Source organism: Sus scrofa, chromosome 8, assembly GCF_054392235.1.
Source record: "Sus scrofa isolate SSC_HxYL_T2T_F1_AM1 chromosome 8, Sscrofa_HxYL_maternal_Yorkshire_Landrace_v2.0, whole genome shotgun sequence".
Taxonomy (NCBI): domain Eukaryota; kingdom Metazoa; phylum Chordata; class Mammalia; order Artiodactyla; family Suidae; genus Sus; species Sus scrofa.
In genome coordinates this window covers 131,309,673-131,330,817 of record NC_139390.1, presented here as the reverse complement: position 1 = coordinate 131,330,817, position 21,145 = coordinate 131,309,673, and the positions used below count along the sequence as shown (strand labels likewise).

Below are 21,145 nucleotides of genomic sequence, written 5' to 3'. Positions count from 1 at the left end.
ATATTTTTCTGTTCTACTCCCTGTTTAAAAAACTGAATTGTTTTTTAAAACTTACTTTTAGAAAATTACTGAAATACCGTTGGTTTAAAATGTTGTGTTAGTTTCAGGTATATAGCACAGTGATTCAGCTACACATATACAGATATATGTGTATTTTTTTTTTTTACATTTTCTCCTATTATTATAGGTTGTTAGAAGATACTGAGTATAGTTCCCTGTGATATGTAGTAGGCCCTTGTTGGTTATCTACTTTATATATAATATGTATATTTTTATTCTAAACTCCTTTTACCCCCTTTGTCCTTTGGTAACCATGTATTTGTTTTCTATGTCTGTGAGTCAATTTCTATTTTGTGGGTAAGTTCATCTGTAACATTAAAGATCCCACATATAAGCAGTATCATACATTTAAGGAAACAGTTCTGAAGAGTCAAGCGTAGATTTTTCCACTGTATTCCACAGAGCGTGGTAAAGTGTTAATGATTGCTCTTTTACTCTAGGGTTAAATAATTTTGTGTGATAAACGAATAAAAGTGTTAATTTATTGCAGAACTTTTCAGAGCTTTTAATATGCTGTGTGTGTAGTGAAATTTTAAGAGGGGATACAAAATTGGTAGCATTTCCCCGACAGTATTGGAGAATGGGTATTTTCCCTTCACTCGTTAGCATCTACTAACAGCAGAGCATTAGTCCTCAAAATGTGGTCCAGGACCAGCAGCATCACCATCACTTGGGCCCCACCCCAAACATCCTGAATCAAAATCTCTGAAGATAGGGCCGGGAGGTCTGTTTTAATAAGACCTCTAATGTATGTGAGAACCGCCGCCCTGGGTTCTACGAACACAGTTTGGAAAATAAAGGAGCCTGAGAAACGTATGCTTCTAAAAAGCCGTCATTCTAATGCTTTTTTTTTTTTTAATTTCGAAAAAATGCTTAACATCACTAATTGTTAGAGAAATGCAAATCGAAACTACAATGAGTACCACCTCACAGCAATTAGTGCCCATCATTAACAAGTCAGCAAATAACAAATGCTGGAGAGGGTGTGGAGCAAAGGGAGCCCTCCTACACTGTTGGTGGGAATGTACATTGGTACAACAACTATGGAAAACAGTATGGAGGTACCGCAGAAAACTGAATATAGAACTACCTATGACCCAGCAATCCCACTCATGGGCATATATCCATTCTATTCTAAGTAGTAATGTTTAGGGCTCAACTTTTCACGGAGTTCCCATCGTGGCGCAGTGGTTAACGAATCCGACTAGGAACCATGAGGTTGCGGGTTCGGTCCCTGCCCTTGCTCAGTGGGTTACCGATCCTGCGTTGCCATGAGCTGTGGTGTAGGTTGCAGACGCGGCTCAGATCCCGCGTTGCTGTGGCCCCGACATAGGCCAGTGGCTACAGCTCCGATTCGACCCCTAGCCTGGGAACCTCCGTATGCCGCAGGAGCGGCCCAAAGAAATAGCAAAAAGACAAAATAAATAAACTTTTCATGCAGGAGTGCGCGTGCGTGCGTGTGTGTGTGTGTGTGTGTGTGTGTGTGTGTGTGTGAGAGAGAGAGAGAGAGAGAGAAATCAAAGAAAAACAAAAGTGCATTTTTGCCAAGTGGAATAGGTGTGGTAGAATGAAAGAGGTGTTGAAAGTTTGATTCAGGATTTAGCGAAAGTGGAGTTGGATTAGCTTTAGATTGTTCATCTGACCTTGTAATACCACACCCTGACTACTTCAGATTTATATATCTGTACATTGAAAAAGTGCATACTTCTATATCTTGAATTACAAAGTAAAATTCCTCAGGATTTAAATTTTCATAAGGAGGTGTGCTTTTATCCTTTTAAAATTTCCTGACTCTTAATTTATTCCAACAGGTCACAATTTGCTTATGATACTGCTCTTGGGAAGTTCTTTCAACCATTACTTATTGGCTGCTTAGGCTCGGTAGGTGCTGTGCTGAGTCTTGGACATACCTTAGTAAGTGCAGTGCTGCTCATCACAGAACTTGTGCATGGGGAGGCAGAGGCAAGGAAACAGACTTGGCTTAAGAAGCAGAGTGCTCTGGTAAAGGAAGTCCAAGATCCCAGGTGAAAAGGAATAGCACATAAGCTAGACCTTTGACCTTAATGGAAGGTTCTTCAGAGGAAATACTGAATAAAATGCTGTGATTTGATAGAAGCAGTTTATTAAATTGCATAGCAGTAACTTGAAAAATAGTGCAGGAGGGAATTCCTGCTGTGGTGTAGTGGGTGAAGAATCAGATTACAGCAGCTGGGTTCTCTCTGGAGGTGGGGGTTTGATCCCTGGCCAGGTGCAGTGGGTTGCAGGATCTGGGGTTGCCACAGCTGCTGCATAGGTCACAACTGTGGCTCGGATTCAATCCCTGGCCTGGGAACTTCCATATGCCATGGGTGTGCCATTAGCAAAGAAAGTACAGGAATATTCTAAGTCATCTCTAATTTAGGAACAAACAATAGTACTTTGGAAGCATCTCTGATTAGTAGGCAGTTCATCACATGGGATAAGTCATTGCCTCTGTCTTGTGCAAATCATTGTAGAAAAACAAAGACCGTATATCATCCTGAATTTTTAAAAAATGGGAAACAAAACTTAATAAATGTGATGGAGTTATCCAAGCTTGTTCTGAAAAGTAATTGTATTTAGGCTATCATAAGAAAGAATATTTACATTAAATAAGTACGTAAGTACTAAATAATATAGTTTATTTGGATTTCTTTGAAAGGAAAACCCCAAATTTAGGAAGAATAATACCAAAAGCACTTGTGACTTTTCAGGAATGCTAATGTGTAAATACCATGTGATTATAGAATTCTACCCATGTATGTGTTTTACGTGCTTCAGTGTGTTTTGTTTTTATGAATATAATTTTGTCTCTTTAAACAAATAAGCTATTCATACTGTGTCAGTAAAGCTAATGTTAATTTTAAAATTCCAGTGTTTAATATATTTTTGAGTCGCTAGATTTTATTAACTGTTAATTATATCACACTGTAGATAGGATTTTCCTCTGTGTAGTTTACAATTTTAGATTCCTCCTCCCTCTCCTTTTTGAAACTCTTCCAGGCACTGTTTTTTTACTGTGCTCCTTTCAGAATATTTGCCTCTAGAAAGTGCCATGGTGTCTGAAAGAGTAGAGGCGGATGTTAATAATGTTGATAATTTAAGTGTGTTTTAATGTTTTGGGGTGGGTATTTACCTGTGGAGGGAAATGATTATCTATTCCAGACCCTGTTCTTACTCCAGTTGAGCAGAGTCCCTGGGGTTAATAGAGGAAGTTTTCACATTAGAGCAGCTCATGACTTGTTTGCTCAGGTCAGTCCCTCGTAGAAAGGGAGTCTAAAAGTCACATTGGGTAGGTCAGATCCCTACTCTGCGTTTACATTAGCGCATCATTTAACTTTTCTGTGCTTGGCAGTTTCCTCATCCTTAAAATGTAGGTGTAAATAATACCTGCTCCATCGAGTCGTAATGGGAATTTAAAAGGTAAATTAATATGCAGTGCTTACACTAGATCCTGGCACAACGTCAGTGATCAGTAAATATTAGCGATTACCATGTTTCATTCAAGCTGTAATAATGTTTCATTATGACGGTGAAGAAAATACTGTCCTTTAATAAGGCCCCTAAAACAGTCCCATTATCTGGCCATTATCCTTTGTCTACACCTCTTCTATTCCCTGAACCTTCCAAGTTACTTTCTACCTTTAGGGGGTTTTGAAGCTCTTTGTTATTGTCTCTCCTGAAATGCTCTTTCCCTCATCGGTCCTTAATGAGTGGGTTTTTTTACTCGTGCTTCAAATGTGAGCTCAAAAAAAAAAAGGGGGATTCTTAACCTTTCCCGATAGTCTCAGACACTAGGTGCTGCTCCCTGTTACCGGCTATGTTCCCTACAGAATTTTAACCGTTTAAGTGATACAATTAGGTCATTGGTTGTCTCTTCACTTCACAGTGTATTTTGGACCCAAAATTGTCATTAGTACAAAATAACGATTTGAATGTGTATATGCGTAAGGAATCCAATTGCGAATGAATCAATTACCCTGTATACACTTGGTATTAGGCATAGTTAGTGCTATAAACCCAGGCATCAGATAATCCTGATACGAGATGAGACTTTTTTGTTGTTCTTGAAACTCGAGAAGGTAAATGCTTCACTGTATGCAGGTGTACTTCACCAATACCAAGTAAGTATGTTTGGTTTTGTTGACTAAGTAGGAAAAAAAGGTCTTTTTGATTTTTGCGAATTGTGTGAAACAATTGTGTGAAAGTATTACGCTTGAAATATGCGAATCATAGCATGACTGTTGCCAGTTGCCTTCCATTTTACCTGGTGCTTTAAATATCCCCAGCTTAAGCTGCTTTCCCAGGCTGCTGTGGGGCTGCAGGAAGCAGGGCTGTGTCCCTGGTGTGCATTGCAGGTGATTGCCCTGAGGCGGTTGCCTGCAGGCGGAAGTCATTGAGAATCAGAGTAAGTTGGAGCTAAGAATCTTGCTAGAACTTTGCAAGTACAGATTTGTTTGCAGGACAGACTAGTTCCATTAGGTTGTATTCATTATCTGCTTCCGTTCCTTTTCTTCTGTCCCTTTTCCCGTTACACTTGTCCCACTGTCTTTTCTAGGCTTAGATGTTTCTCTTTGCTTTTTCCTGACTTCCTGTAACTTTGCCCACTAGAAAACATTCTCTCCACCCCCAACCTCCTCTTTGGCTTGAAAAGTTGAGGGAGGCTCCCCTCCCACTCCTTTGAAATGCTTTAAAAAGTGAATCTCTGAAGCCTTGTACTATTTAGGCAGTGAAAAACTGATTAAAATTAAACCTGTTCAAAGACATTAAACTCCTGTTTGACTGGGAGATTAAGGTTTGGCGTAGAAAATGAAATTCTATAGTGTAGAACCTTATGAACCAGAACCAATAAAACGGTTCACCAGGATGGGAGTGTTTTCTACTTTCTGGATCACTGATCGCTTAGTACAGAAAGTCCAACATCACCAAAACTCAGCAGTTAGCAGCTTTGCCATATCTTACTCTGAAAGGGAATTGGCAGTGCCTACTTGCAGATATTTTGATAATAAAAGGGACTCGTTTTTTCCCACCAGTGTTTGAACCCAACAGTTCTTAAGAGGCTGACATGAAAATCTCAGAGGAATCGATGCAGTTTGGTTTTTTTTCCTTTGGAAGTATCCTTCAAAGATAGAAAACTAGCTCCCCTCCTCACCTGGAAGAGGCCTTATCTATTTGACAACCATAGTTACAGTTTTTAGGCCCCATTTGGGAAGATGTAGATTTTATTGGTATGTCTGAGTAATGTTTGATGATGTTTGAGGAAGGTGTCTATAGGTGTTAGAATTTTCTGTCGACTTGCAGGGGTTATCTTTATAGCAGTGTTTAAAATATGAGACATGACTTGTTGATCTTTTTGATCTTTTTTTTTTTTTTTTTTTTGGCAGGTAGTTAATTGGTAATGATGAAAATAGCAACAAATGACGTGGGTTTTAGCAATGTTTCTTCGTGCGCATTCTGATCTTGCTTTAGAAATCTTCCCTAGTGAGCCACTTGAAGGAGATGACTGCTGGAAAAATGGAAGGCATTTTTAAGTAATAACTCACTTGCATGTGGCCCTTCAGCAGGGACACCTGCTTTGTTAAAGCCTTGGTGCAACCGAGTAAAAAGTGCTTAGACCTGGTTTTTTTTTTTTTAAATAAATGATTTAATTTGCTAGGTAGATAGGTTTTTTTAGGTGCATGGTATAAAACTCAAAAGTTACAAAAGTAAACTTCCTTCTTCTGGTCCATCCACTCATTAGCCACTCCCCACCACCCCCCAGAGGCAGTTACTGTGAAACAGATTCTTCCAGTAATTCTCTGGAAGGCCAGAGATGGTGTGTATCTGTATATATACATGTATATATGATACACAGCAGTATATATAGTATAGATAAAAATATATGTATTTCTTTTAAATACAGAGTACCTATACATACTGTTCTGTATGTTGCTTTCACTTAATGTATGTTGTCAGTCATTCCATATTAATACATGTAAAGCTACATCAGTCTTTTAAATGCTGCATACAGTTATTTTAAATGTGGTGTATGAATATAATGTATTTGATTTTTCCAGTCATTTGTTATTTTCATACATGTGCACATGGAACTGCAGGAACATTTCCTAGAGCATAGAGAGCTGTGCACCACACAGTTTGTACCCATTCTGTGCCTGCCCGAAATATGTGGGGGTGCCTGCTTCCTTGCTTGCTACCAGTCAATATTTTACTGGACTCTTAAATTTTTGTGAGGTTTAGATAAAGAAAAAATACTGTCTCTTTGATGTTTTCACTTTGCATTTTTCTGATGAGAGATGTTCAGCATCTTTTCAGATACTTAAAAACCATTTATCTTTGAATTTTTGTAAAATCTTTGTTCATATTGATTATTTTTCACGCACTGTTGGTCTTTGTTTTTATTTTTAGGAACTTTTTATATGTTAGGGAAAAAATAGTCCTTTGTGATGGAAATGTTTACTCAAATTGTAGTTTGACTTATGATTGATTTTAACTAAGTACATAGGTAACTTATTTTTGCCCTTTACTCTGTGACAAACACTCTTATAAACCCTTTAATTTGTCCTTATAAACTTATTTAATCATTAATAAAATTAAAATAAGTTAAATAACCTGCCTAGAGTCCCACAGTTAAACACAGGTTGTCTGACCCCAAAGCCTATCCCTATAACTACTCTACTATTGCCTAAGTCTGTTTTTCTTAAAGACCAAAAATGTAATTTTTCTGAATTAAAAAAAATTGAATTGACAGGAGTATTTTTTCCCTGATATGGGCAACTGATAACTAGCAGATGTATATTTTAGTTACTTGTTTTCAAATAGAAATGCAGCGACTGATACACTATTCATTTCAAAGTAAAATTGACAGTTATTGTTCTTTTGCTTATAGAAGCACTTTTATATTTGTTGAAAGGAATTTTAGACATGGCAGAAACTGATATCTGAAAGGTGATATTTAAAAATAGTGCATTTTGATTTCTCTTTTTCTGTCTGAAAAAATAATACTATTTACTATGATTGGATTTTAGGTGATAAATGTTAGATGATTTGGAATATTCTTGGCATTTCAGAACCCTAAGGTAGAAAGCACATAAACATGGAGCCATGCTTTTCTGAGAGTCCCAACTTCAGAAAGGTGGGCAAAGGCCAGAGCCTATCTTACTACCTTAGATGTGCATTTCTCTTTTCTGGGTAAGCCTATTATTGAGCAGGACCTTTTGTGAATCGTTGAGTTTTTTTTTTCCCCTGTCTTAAATATTAAGAATCTTTAAAATAAAAAAAAACTTAAAATGATTAACACGTGCTGTTCAGCAATAAAAAAAATTCTTGATTAAAAGAAGATACTGCTTATTTACTTGTTCGTAACTTAAAAGTTATTGGAGGTCCCATCGTCGTGGCTCAGTGGTTATTAATGAATCAGACTAGCAACGATGAGGTTGCGGGTTCGATACCTGGCCTTGCTCAGTGGGTTGGTTAAGGATCCAGCATTGCCGTGAGTTGTGGTGGTGGTCGCAGATGTGGCTCGGATTCCGCGTTGCTGTGCCTGTGGCGTAAGCTGGCGGCTACAGCTCTGATTGGCCCCCTAAGCCTGGGAATCTCCATGTGCCGCACATGCAGCCCTAGAAAAGACCAAAAAAAAAAAAAAAAAAAAAATTACTGCCTTCAAAACAGCATAATGTAAGGGCTTATCTGTGGTCAAGTTTCATGGGTCTGTGATAAAAATCAGTGAATTATACTATGGGTGACTGAGAGGAAGACAGTTCCACCAGGGAAGGAAAGAAAGGCAGGTGGGAAAAGGCTTTTATGGCTGAGATGGCACCTGAGCCACATCTGAAAGAGGAGGAAGCAATATCACACAAATAGGGAGTTAGGCCCACGGCGGATGCGTTGTCTCTCGGAAGGACTGAACGGGGTTTAGTGTGGCCAAAGGGAAGAGAAGACACAGGCAAGTGTCAAAAATGTTTGCATCTGAGACAGTCCTGTGCAGCAAAAATATAATGCGAGCCACGTATGTAATTTAAAATTTTAGTACCACATTACCACAAGTAAAAAATAAACAGGTAAACTTAATTTGTTTCCTCCAAGGAGAAAAGTTAGATGGGAGTCACAGTACGTCATGTAGGATTTTTCTTTTTTTTTTTAATTTGTGAAAGAGCCTTAGACATCCTTTAGGCTATAAGGAAGGATGGGAAGAATGAAATAATTGGTGAGGTTGAGGGAGGTTGGTGAAGATTACTTGGAGAGATTAATCTTGATTGGTATGGAGGAGACCTTTTCCTCTGAAACTAGGAGGAGCAGGGAAGATAAAGATTGGTGTCTCTTTGGAGATTTTTAAGTCCGTGAAAAATGAAAATATGCATTCTCAATTACAGCTTTTCAGGAAGAAAAATTAAACTTTAAGAAACTCCATATTGTTTATAAGTAGAAAACTCTATTGTGTTCATTTTCTCCCTTAAAATGACATTAATTCTTCATGCTGGAAAAAAGGCCTAGGATTCTAAGGGCCATAGAACATAGATGGTGAGAAGTGTCATGAAAGAAACCTGTGTAGCTTTGTCTAAATTTTGATAGGATGATTCAGGACTGACTATACCCCGGACAAGGCCTTGGAAGTTTTAAGTTAATTTCTCAAGGGAGGAATGGACACAGATTGATAGGAATTCTTGATGTCAAGTACGTAGGCATAGTGATGGAGAGGAGGAAGAAGAGAATATGGGGACAGGAAGCGACACGGACTTTAGTAACAGAAGGTATCAGTGGACAACACAGTCCTTGCTGTCTTAGTTCACCTTGATGTTGTCTTCAACACTGTTACAAATCCATCGCATGTTACAGGAAATGCATCTCAAACGCTCCTAAACAAAGAGAGGTCCTGGCTCACAACATCGAAGCATGGAGGGATGTCAGGGCAAGGTTTGATCCGGAGGCTCGGGGTGCCAGTGGGATCCACCTCCGTTTTCTGAGATACTCTGGACTGTGCCCTGCTCCACACATTTGTGCCCTCCCCAGGCTGATGTCCTCATTACCTTGTGTATTCATGCCATGCTGTTCAGATATAACAGCCTGATGCAGTCACCTCACATTCTAGTGTGAATGTTGATACTCCCTCTGATGGCTTGCAGACTCTGCCCCTGGGGCTGGGAATGGAGTTAGGGTCCCTGGGATGACGTATCTTCAGTGGAAATGGGGCTTGAATGGGAGGTGGGAAAACAGCCGGATGAGGTAACTGAGTTCTCTGAGTACCAAGGGGAAGGGAGAGGAAACACACAGCCTCGGGCTCTTGGACAAGTCGCCTGAAGTGCACACTTTTAATGTGTCTTGTTTTACGTTAAATAGGGATGATGCATTTACATTATATTCTTCATTACACTTTTGTTTATGTCAAAATTCTTTCAAAATTTGAGTAAAATGAATGATCCAAAGCTGTCGTTGAACCTGTGGTTCAGACCTCCGTTGCAGTAGATACCTGGAAACCAGTCCTGCGTAATCTTAATGTGTTACCCTCTAATGCAAACACACATTTGATATATATAAAAAAAAGAGGGAGTTCCCGTCGTGGCGCAGTGGTTAACGAATCCGACTAGGAACCATGAGGTTGCGGGTTCGGTCCCTGCCCTTGCTCAGTGGGTTAACGATCCGGCGTTGCCGTGAGCTGTGGTGTAGGTTGCAGATGCGGCTCGGATCCCGCGTTGCTGTGGCTCTGGCGTAGGCCGGTGGCTACAGCTCCAATTCGACCCCTAGCCTGGGAACCTCCATATGCCGCAGAAGCGGCCCAAAGAAATAGCAAAAAAAAAAAAATAAAATAAAATAAAAAAATAAAAAAAAAATAAAAAGAGGACACTGAAAGACATTTTAAATATTACATCCTGTATGTATTTTAAGCCATGATTTTTATAAAGTACTGCCAATTTTAAGGGTAAGTTTTCCACAAATCACTTTTATTTACAACTATATATAATTATTAGGATTAACCACTTCTTGGCTCGTAATACCTATGATAACAATAACAGGATCCTTTTGTAAAAGCATCCTTTGTGCCCTGGGTCATTAAACTTAGACCGAGAATGTGTTTAGTAGCTGTAACTGTGCTGCAGGACATTTTAAAAACTAGAACTGAACTCTCAACCCCACGTTTCCCCTGAGATAATGACAGGATAAAAAATGACTAAGGAAAAAACCATCTATCTTTGTTCATAAAAATACCTCACAGTGCTGTTCGGTGCCTTTTCAATGTAATGATATTTTCATTTCACATGCTTATACACAAACACATCCTTACGTCTGTCTGTTTTTAGGAAACAGAGTTAGCCATTTACCATGATACCTAAGATCTTGTATGAGACTTGAATGGTAGAGAAAACCTTGTAATTATTTTCAAGCAGAAGTGAAACTTACTCTGTGCCAGCCACCGTTTTAATGTTTACAATATAATCACTTTTAATATTTACATCAGTCCTGAGCAAGTCACGTTCCAGCATGGTTAAAGAACTTAACTCACATGATTTACATACCTAGTAAATAGTCATGTCGGAGAACTCAGGCAGCCAGACTCTGGGGGCCATGGTCTTAGCTGTACACTGTTGCTTCCTAGTTATTCTACTAATAAAAGGGAAGCCTTTGCCAGGTAATTCTATGGAAGTTTGTTAGGAAAAGAGCTTGTGGTGATACTGTTCATAGACTTTGCTAGTTTGAAGGTGAAGAGCCAGCCCTCTCTTTGAGCTCTGGCTTCAGAGCTGGCTATTTCCCAGAAGCTCACATCTGTGCTGTGCCTTTTGAAGTCATGCTTCGCTGGGTCTTTGATGTGTTTCTTCTGTCCAGGTTCCTTTCAGGTGTCTCACTTCAAATGAACAGTAATGGAGCCATTCTTCACCAATAACATAATGGAACTTGGGTGCTTTGATCCTTGTTGTTGTTATGTTGATCATAATATGGTGGATTTTTAGGGAGGTTTATTTGAATGAATCAGAATGTTGAGTTGTACGATTTCTGTCTTGCGGGGGTGGTTTTCCGTGTTGATGCCTTCAGTGACAGATCAAATTAGAACCTTTTACATAGTGTTCTTGGAAACATCAGCTGCTCTGCAAAAGAAGTGTGGTGAAGGCATTCCATTGGTGTCCTGATAAGCAACAACTGGGTGAAAAGCCTTAAATCATTTTCTCTCTGAGCCTCCTTGAGATGCAGTTCACCTCCATCTTCTTAATTTGGGATGCTCTCCCCACGGTTCTGTCGGTTCCAAGGTGCACTTCCAGTCTTGGAATAGTGCAGGGTGAACTGAGGGTGTAACCCTGTGCCAGAAACTTTGATGAAATATTAAATGTAAAAATACCTCTCTGTGTTAAATCGTTTTCCATTGTGGTTTGCTTTTTTCTCACCTCTTCCCTCTGTCCTACTCCAGCCACCTCTGTTAGAGTTACGGGACAGAGAAACCAATCTTAAAGATAGATTTTTGGGGGGAGGGTTCAGAGTGCTCAAAGGAAGAGTCAAACAACCAGACTTTCAGATGAGGCACCAGTTGCCTGTTGACCTGTGTCCAGACGTCCTTCAAGTGGATGGCCTATCTCCGCTTACCCGCTCTGCTCAGGATTGCGGTGTCTGGGGAAAGTGGGGGAGGACCCCAGTCCCCCACCTGAGCCCATCTCTAGGCCGGAGGGATGAGGATTTACTGTGTGAAGGAGCTTGCCCCAAAGGACCATGGAGATGGGACCCTGGCCGGGTCTGTCTGTCTCTCTCTGGATTCCATGCGCACTCCCAGACATAGGCAGTCTAATTTGATGCAGGAGTTTGCTTTAGGGAAGGAAGACTTGCTGATGGCTCTGGATTCCAAATCAGTTTCATATGGATGGCTGGGTAATTCTCAATGAGTTGTGTTTTTCACTAATCAGGAATGCAAATTGCTAAGACTAATGAATGGGGGTGAGAGGATAATAGCGGGCCAGAAACCTTAGAAGCCATATATTACCACCCATGCCCTTCCTCAGGGAAAACCCAGAGAGGAAGGAGGGAGAAGAATTAGCTGAGTAATTTTGCTGATTCTCCCAGTTTAGCTCTTTGCAAGACTTCTCTGTTTTTACCAACTAATAAAGCATAATAGGATATAACACTAAAGGACAAGAAAAAAAATCATCACAGCATGTTGATAATTAGCATTTTATAAAATTTTATCACATATGGCATACTTCATGGAGGATTTAATGACGTGAATTAAAGGATAAGCAATTGAGTGTTATATGAGGGAATTTGTATTAATGGTTTCAATTCAGTATCAGAAAGTTGAATTTTAAGACAGTTCAAATTAAATTGTTAGAAAAAGTGAGACTGACAATAACCCAGGACATTATTTTTTCTAAGAAAGACTGTGTTCACAACTTAGGGAGAACCTCATTTATTTCCATCACAACCTGAAGTTTCTAGCTCGTGCTTATATTCTCCATTTAAACTTTACAAAAACCACTTTTTGATTGAAATTTTGTTTAGTTATAAGTGAAAATATTGGGATCCAGTCCATTTACTCGTAAACCTTTAAGAAGAAATAATAAGTCACCGAGTGTTACTATTTTGACTTAATAGAGGATCAGAATATGGAGACTACATTTGGAAGAATTCCTTCTTTCCTAGGAACCTGAATTTAATTTTTGTACCCTAGCAAGTACATTAAAAAGTGTTGTGCAAATTGCAGGAAAATAACCATAAAAAATCCAATTTATTATAGTTGAAATATTGGCAAATAAATGCCATTCTAACCTGTCATCTTAATCTTGGGATTTAGTTAGGAATTCAGAGAAAGCTGAAGCTAAATATCAGCTATGCTCTTTCATTAAGTCTATGAAGGCCATTTTAGGAGGGGAAATTATTCACTGAACTGCTATATATAACAGTTCTCTGTATAATTAAATCCTCAAAGTACCCAGCAGGTACATTTTTCATTAACAAAAGTATAGAAAAAATGGGAAATAAGTTATTTGAAATAATCACCGCAGCGATTTTTACACATTAGAAGTGAGGTATGTTTCATTTTATGTTGGGGGGGAGCTGTCCTGGTGGAATAAGAAAGAAGTGCAGGTAACCAGCCAGCAGTGTGACAGATGTGCTCCAAAGGCAGCAAGGAGGCTGGTGTGCTTGGAGGGCAAGGCTCTGAGGAGAGAGGACTAAGAGGGTATTGAGAAAGGCAGGAGGCAACTAGATCATGTTGAGACTTGTAGGCTGTCTTAAGGACTTTTGCTTGTATTTTTAGTGATATGGAAAGTCATTGGAATGTCTTAATCAAATGAGTGACTTGAGTTGTCATTGGCTTTAAAAAGATCCTTCTGGCTGCTGCCTGGGGAGTCAGGTCAGGACCAAGGACGGCAGTCAGGCACCTGCAGGCTCGTGCAGCAAACCCCAGGTGAGCCAGGATGGCAGGGCTGGGGGTGGTCAGAGAACAGTAAAACGCAGGATGTGTTTCACAGGGAGAACCAAAAGGATTTGAGTTGCATGTGGGAGGTAAATACGAGGGAGCCGCAAGGAACAAGTGCAAGGACTTGTCCGGATCAGAGGGTGAAATGGCCATTTATTATGGGGCCAAAGGGAGGCTGAGAAGTGAAGGTGTGGTTTAAATCAGGAGTTTACTTTTGAACATGTTGAGATGTCAATGCAAAGGGATATGAGAGGCTGGCATTGAGGGAGGGGCATGGCTGGAGAGAGACATTTGAGTTTCGCCAGTGTGCAGGCTTTGCCTAAAGCTACTAGACTGGATGAGACTGTTGAGAGAGTGAGTGTAGACAGAAGACAGAGGTTTGGAGACGGATCCTGGAGACCTCTGAGATTCGGGAGTCGGGGAGATGAGTAAACAGCAAAAGAAGATCAGGAGGAGTGAGGTACAAGGGCGATCAGGGCGTTGTGTGTGTCCAGGCAGCCGTGTGGTGTAGGTATTTCAAGGCAAAGGAGTTTATAATCTTAGTTAACTCCTGTTTAAAGTTGAGCAACAGAGAAGGTCAGCAGGCGACCTTGATAAAAGCATCCTGGAGTGTTGAAGGAAAGCGTGATAGGGTTGGGTTCTAGAGAGGGCAAGAGTGGAGGAGGGAACTGCAGGCAGCAAGTAGAGACAGTTCTCTAGAGGATAAAAGGAGCCGAGAGATGAGTGGTATTTGGAAAGGAAATGAGGCCAAGATAAGTGTTTGGTTTTAATTTTTTTTTTTTTTTAAAGTGAAAGTAAATTCAGCACAGTCATGATCCGGTCAAGAGATGCAGAGGTGTGTGTGTGGACTGCGGTGGTGCCGTCCTTCAGTGTGTCAAAGGCGATGGAATCTGGAGCAAAAAGAGGGACCCTGGGGTGGGGGCAGAGTGGGGAGGAGGTGGTCTCGCACAGGGACACAGACTGTTGCTCCTGTTACGAAGGGTGGCGTGTATGGGCCCAGATGCAAGTCGGTGATTGGGTGTGGTGGGGTACGATAGAGTGAGAGGGTTTTTCTAGAGTGTGTTTTAAAATTAAGTGTTTGCATTTCAGTTGCTGTGGGCTGCCCTAGACAGAGGATCGAAGGGTCATAGAGAGAAGAGCAGTCCTAAACCTGGAGTGAAAGGCCAGTGATGCACAGACTTAGGTCACAGCTGCTGCCTCTCCTAGGATACATTGTATTCTCTCTCCATTTGTTCTAACCCTTCAGTCACGCCTAGAGCACACAGGGGGTTGTTCCCAGACCTGCTCCTTTCCCTTCCTCTTAGTTCCTGTTGTTGCTGTAACCCGTGTCCCCCACTGCACCCTGCACACAAGGGCTCTAGCAGACTTTGACTAAGGAGTTAAGGTGATGCAGGGAGATGACAATGTAGTCCTTCCTACATTAATTTTTAAACATCCTTCCCCTTGTGCCTCAGAGCAGTTGCTCTTCCTTTTTTGTGCCGTGGATGCTTTGGGCAAACTAGGGAGGCCTGTGGACCCCCACCCCTCAAGATAATTTTTAAATGAAAAAAGTCATAATATTACAAAGGAAACCAATGAGCAAGATCCAGTTTTCATGATATTAAGAAAACCCCACCTGTGATGTGATAATATGTGAGTATTGTACATTAAACCACAAGCTCTAGGAGTTCCCATTGTGGCTCATTTGCAATGAACGTGACGAGGAACCATGAGGATGCAGGTTCAATCCCTGGCCTCGCTCAGTGGGTTAAGGATCTGGTGTTGCGGTGAGCCGTGATGAAGGTCACAGACCTGCTGGGATCCCGTATTGCTGTGGCTGCGGTGTAGGTCAGCAGCTATAGCTCCAATTTGACCCCTAGCCTGGGAACCTCCATATGCCATGGGTGCAGCCCTAAATAAAATCAAATAAACCACAAGCTCTAGCAGTAGGACACATGACTACCTTAATGTCAAAGTGTTTAATGAGTAAGCTATACTCTGAGCTACCTGTATAAACAGAGGTATAGTAGGAAAATGTGATTTCTACTGGTGACAAGGCCACAGGTATTGGGACTGTGATTTGTTGCCTACTTTCATAGTAAAATGCTAAATTTCAGCCAAAGGTTCATTAAAAGAGATGAAACATTTCCCCCATTCAAGTTCTGTTCTGTGCTGTGTTCTCGGTGAACTTTTTGGAAGTCGGTGGACTAGAGGCGGATCACGCTGGCCTCAGAGGAAACAGCGCACCTCTTCTGTCCGAGGCTGATCCTAACACCCACAGTCTGCCCTCCTGCTCCCTCTTTTCTCTGGGACCCACTCCAAACAGATACCCCAGATTGCTTTTGTATCTTGAATCTTTTTCTGTCCAGGGGTTTTCCCCTTCCTGCTTGGACTATGCTTGCATGTCTTCCATCTTGCATTTCCCAAGAGGTCAGTAAGTAGCCTTGCTTGCCTGCTGGGGTGTGGCCAGTACAGTGACTGGTGTGCACTCTTTAAATGTTGTCTGCTTGTAGAAGGTGCTCATTAAATGTTTCGAATAAATAAAAAGGGACTTCTCTTTCCAGGGAAAATTCATAGTCTTTTATTTCAATTAGAGGATGTCTTCAATTACAGCTGTCTTCCTTCGGTGAAGGAAGATCTTCGTAGGATTGCTGAACATTGTCTGAGCACCATTGGTAAACTCAGTGGAGGAAGTAAATTCACAAGTCAGTCCTGAAAGGGAACATCCTCACAGAGAGATTTTCTGGGTGTCCAAATTTAAGTAGTTTTGTTAAGAAACGTTGAAATTGACTCGGTCAAACCAGTTCATTGGTTTCCACGAAAATCTGATAAAGAAGAAAATGTTGAATGATTTATAAATAACTGTATAAAATACAGTTAACTTCAGTTTCGTTAAGTTGCAGGCGTTTAAATATATGTTTGACAAAAAAAAAGTAAATATATGTTTAAAAATAGAATTCTGATTTAAATTTTGCAGTAAATGAATGTAGTCACGAGTTAGAGTAAAGGGATAAAATTTAATGACAGTAGAATTTAGTTTTGGAGAAGTAGTCACTATTAGAACATGTTTTTTTGTCCTTTATATGAGATTACTTTTATTCTATTCTAATTCAATCTATGCTGAATTAATTTACGTTTCTCATAAGCCAGTATCTAATATTCTTTGAACACATGCCTCTATAATTTATGTAGCTATGAATTGCGTTTTTATTTTATGTGTTTGTTCTGTTCTTGCCTATTCTTTAGTTACTGAATGGTTACTTGAATTTTTGTGTGTGTTTCTACCAACATAAAAGAGTCCATTGAGGTAAGTAACTTAAAGGTGTTAGCTCGTTGTGTGGCACATAATAAGCACCGGACAATAAAATAAGGAACCACAAACACGTAGATGCAAACATTTATTCTTCTCCAACCAGATTATAAAACTTGTGTGTAAACTCTGTGAACATGGGGCCTTGTTTTTCTTCTACATTCTCTTCTCCCAGACATACCTGGCCCAGTATCTGGCTCATAGAAAACTGTTAATAAGTAGTTGCTGCATGAATGTAAGCCCCTAGGAAGCAGTGGGGTCACGTAGGGAAGAAACAATTGGAAAAAGTGGAGATTTTTCTGGTAACTTGTACTAAAGATAAACACATTTCCTCTTCTTACCTACTGGTGCTTAGTGCAATCAGTATTTCCTACACGTGGATATAGTGGTGCAGAGATGTACGTTATTCAGCCAGGACACACTGCCATGACTGTCTTCATTCTTCCCTTTCTTTAGGCTTTTTAGCGTTGCGCCCGTGGCATATGGGGGTTTCCAGGCTAGGGGTCCAGTAGAAGCTAGAGCTACCAGTCTACACCACAGCCACAGCAATGGCAGATCCAAGCCGCACTTGAGACCTACACCACAGCTCACGGCCACACCGTAACCTTAACCCACTTAGTGAGGCCAGGGGTCGAACCTGCAACATCAAGGTTCCTAGTTGGATTCATTTCCGCTATGCCACAACGGGAACTGCTGTCTTTATTCTTTTTTTTTTTTTTTAATTTTTTTTTTTCCACTGTACAGCACGGGGACCAAGTTACATATACATGTATACATAATTTTTCCTCCCAGTGTCCTGTTGTGATGTAAGTATCTAGACATAGTTCTCAGTGCTACATAGCAGGATCTCATTGTAAATTAACCCCAAGCTCCCAATCCCTCCCACTCCCTCCCCCTCCCCCTCGGCAACCACAAGTCTATTCTTCTGTCTTTATGCTTTATGGAAGCTTCCATTCTCACTAGATATATGTGAGTCCTATATATATATGTGTGTGTGTGTATAAATACACACACACATATATATATACGGCCATATTCATTGGATTACAGTTTGAATATCATCTGGGCTTAAGCGAATATTTGGAAGAAAGGTTATTCAGTTAAGCAGTAAGGTAGGAAAAATGCATACACACACACACATATATATGAAGGATAGATTCTCATAGGATTGATGAGCATCAAACAAGCGCCATTGCTAAATACTATGTGTCTAATTCTAAGTGATGATTGACATTTTAACATATATAAACCATTTATATATTAAAGAACCTGTGTAAATTAGTAATATTATTAAAAATAAGATATTTTAACATTTAGCGTGTTGCTTTTTCTAATTCCAAATGGCATTCATGGTAGTGGAAGTGCATGATTGATTTTATTACATTTATGTACGTGCCAACTTGGTAGGGAACTCGAATATTTTACAGGGTCGTGAAAATGAATCAGTAGCATTTTCTTCTTGTAAGATAAGCACCCACATTACAATGATAACCTTCCACTTACCTTATTTTTTTGATCATCATCTTATTTCTCCCCCTGAAGAAAAGGCAGAGCAACTGCTATACTATATACAAAGTAATTTTATACTTGCCAATTGAGCTTCCCTTGGGGGCTACTGTAGTTTTTATAAATAGCTTGCTGACTTCGAAGAAACATAGTTCTGTTCTTAGGAACTCATCTGGAAAGACCGTTTCTTTGGGGATATGGAGACCATGTGTGGAATTTCAGCTACAGGAAAAACTCTGGGATTTAGACAAAGAAATACTGGCTGGTTTAAAATGGAAGGTCCGTTTGTGAAAAATTGGTTTGCTCTAAATGGCCATATTTTGTTTTTGGAACCTAATATACTGTGGACTCATGGTCCCCTGTCTGGAGTTTTCAAACTCCTGAGGACCTGCAACCTGATGGGTGCCACTCACTGGTCATATTATCCTGGTCAGAAGTACTGATTTGAAGTAGTTTTTCTTTGATTTATTTAAATCAGAGCAAGTGTTTCTTAAAAAAAAAACTTCAATGTGTTTACTGAATGTTTGATAACATGGAGTAAAAATAACAAAAAGTGGGAAAGACTCAGATCAGTCAGAAGCCTGATCTCTGCAACTATTGTATATGTGAGATTGTTACGTCTAGGGATTTATTAATTGAATTCACATATTCATTTGTAAAGCTAAGAAGACAGGCTAAGAGAATTTCACTTTTTTAAAAACATGAGATATAATTGACTTACAACATATTAGTGTCAGGTGTACAACAGAATATTTGTACATACCGTGAAATGATCACCACAATTAGTTAATATTCATCACCACACACAGTTGTTTCTTGTGATGAGAGTTTCTAAGATTTATGTGTAGAAACTTTCAAATATATAATAGAGTATTATTGACTGTATTTACCATGCTGTTATGTGACATCCCCAGGGCTTACTTATTTTATAACCAACTGGAAGTTGGTGCCTTTTGACTGCCATAGCTCATTTCTGAATTTTACTTCATGGTGAATATCAAAGTTTAATGACCTACTTTTTTATACCACATTAAAATTTTTGATGGGAGATGCAAGTAGTTTTATAATTCTGTGATGAGGTATGTGTGGAAGCTGGTACATCTTATATGTATTATTCTTAATGCAATGGACATGTGTTAGTGTAATCATATTTTTAAAATAACTTTTACTGTATGTACTTGGATTAAGAGATATCTGAAATAATAATCCTTTGTTATTTTCAGGACCAGTGCTATTTTTCATTGCTCATATTTGTTTGTATTTTTTTCTCTGGTGTAAGGGTTGTGGTTAGACGAGCAGCACATGCCACCATCAGGCTTCGAACACTCTAAACATATCACCTACCACCCTCAGTTTCTCCAGATCATTGTAAAAGTACTAAAGCTGTTACTAAAGACTCAATTTTCTTTGAATTCACTTTGAAACATTTAAAAATGTTAAAACAAATGTTAAATGAATAATTGTAGAGTCACCCCAGTTTACAATCAAATTTAATTTTCAAGAAAGTTTTGCTTATCACATTTCTTTTTATGTTTGTTTTGTTTTTTAGGGTTGCACCCGAGACATATGGAGGTTCCCAGGCTAGGGGTCCAATCAGAGCTACAGCTCCCAGCCTGTGCCACAGTCAGAGCAACTCAGGATCCAAGCCATGTCTGGGACCTACACCACAGCTCATGGCAACACCGGATCCTTAACCCACTGAGCGAGGCCAAGGGATTGAACTTGCAACCGCATGGTTCCTAGTCCGATTCATTTCTGCTCTGCTGTGCCACAGCAGGAGCTCTCTGCTTATCACATTCTTAAATGGCTCAAGTATGCTGATAGAAATTTCTCAGTTTAGTGATTTTACAGTCTTTTTCTTCAGGATAGTGTTTAAAATACCTAAACTAAATTCTTACAGCAAGTTAAAATTTTTCCTGTTCTGTCTAAAATTGGAGGAAAAGTAACTCTGAGTTAATTGCATTTTCTCCAGGTTGCCTTTGTGTGTTTGAGGATTACTATGAAGGCTTCTATTCTTGTTAGCTCTCTGTTCCTTCAAACTACACGCTGCCTTGTCTATTTAATAATATGCCTTTAATATCCTGAAATGATATGGTGATAGGATAGTCTAATGTCCTTTGCAATATAAATGAAAAATCACATTAAAATTATTTTTTGGAGCTCCCCTTGTGGCGCAGCAGAAACAAACCCAACTGGTATCCATGAGGATGTGGGTTCGCTCTCTGGCCTCATGCAGTGGATTGGGGATCTGGCATTGACCATGAGCTCTGGTGTGAAGGTCGCAGATGAGGCTTGGATCCCGCGTTGCTGTGTCTGTGGTATCATCTGGCAGCTGCACCTCTGATTGGACCCCTAGCCTGGGAACTTCCATTTGCTGTGGGTGTGGTTCTAAAAAGAAAAAAAATAGAAGAAAAAGAAAAAAAAAACTATTTTCATAAAATTTTAACAAATACATTTTCAAGAATAACATGAATTTCAATATGAAAATGCTTGGGCGTGACCACACCAAGAAGAGTAAAGTAGTTAAATTCTTGTACATATGTGTAGCATCGCTGTGAAGACCACAGCTACAAATGCAGCCTGAAAAAATTGTTTTATCAGTGACTCGGAAAACAGGATATAAGTGGTGTTGAGATTGTGGAGCAAGTTTTATATGGTGAATCACTTTTGACAAGGCTCTGAACAAAACTAATCCCTTGACTTACATAGTTGTCATGTTTTTGAAAAATTCAGTGAGTGTTAAAAATCTTATAAATGCTATGTGTTTATGTAAAATAGAGTAAGCTTCTAGACTTGGATCATTATAAACATAATTTTTACCCTCCTAAGTCTCTAGCTATTCATTTCAAAGTCTCGAGGGACCCAAGAACATTCTTTATTTG

The 21,145-nt window shown here is 39.7% G+C and overlaps 1 protein-coding gene and 1 long non-coding RNA gene across 27 annotated transcripts in view; both read left to right on the top strand.

Moving 5' to 3' along the window:
- Positions 1-13,007, top strand: part of LOC146401051 (uncharacterized) — a 120,986-nt gene extending 107,979 nt beyond the window's left edge. Inside the window, exon 2 of the long non-coding RNA XR_014813383.1 lies at positions 9,799-13,007. This is a non-coding gene — a long non-coding RNA (uncharacterized LOC146401051). The remainder of the gene's footprint in view (positions 1-9,798) is intronic.
- The window catches only part of BMPR1B (bone morphogenetic protein receptor type 1B), a 500,524-nt gene that overhangs the window by 162,788 nt on the left and 316,591 nt on the right, over positions 1-21,145 (top strand). For 2 of the 26 annotated variants that reach the window (XM_084970847.1, XM_084970840.1), the window contains exon 1: positions 13,393-13,456. The gene's annotated coding sequence lies outside the window, so the exon portion shown is untranslated. 26 annotated transcript variants of the gene reach the window in all.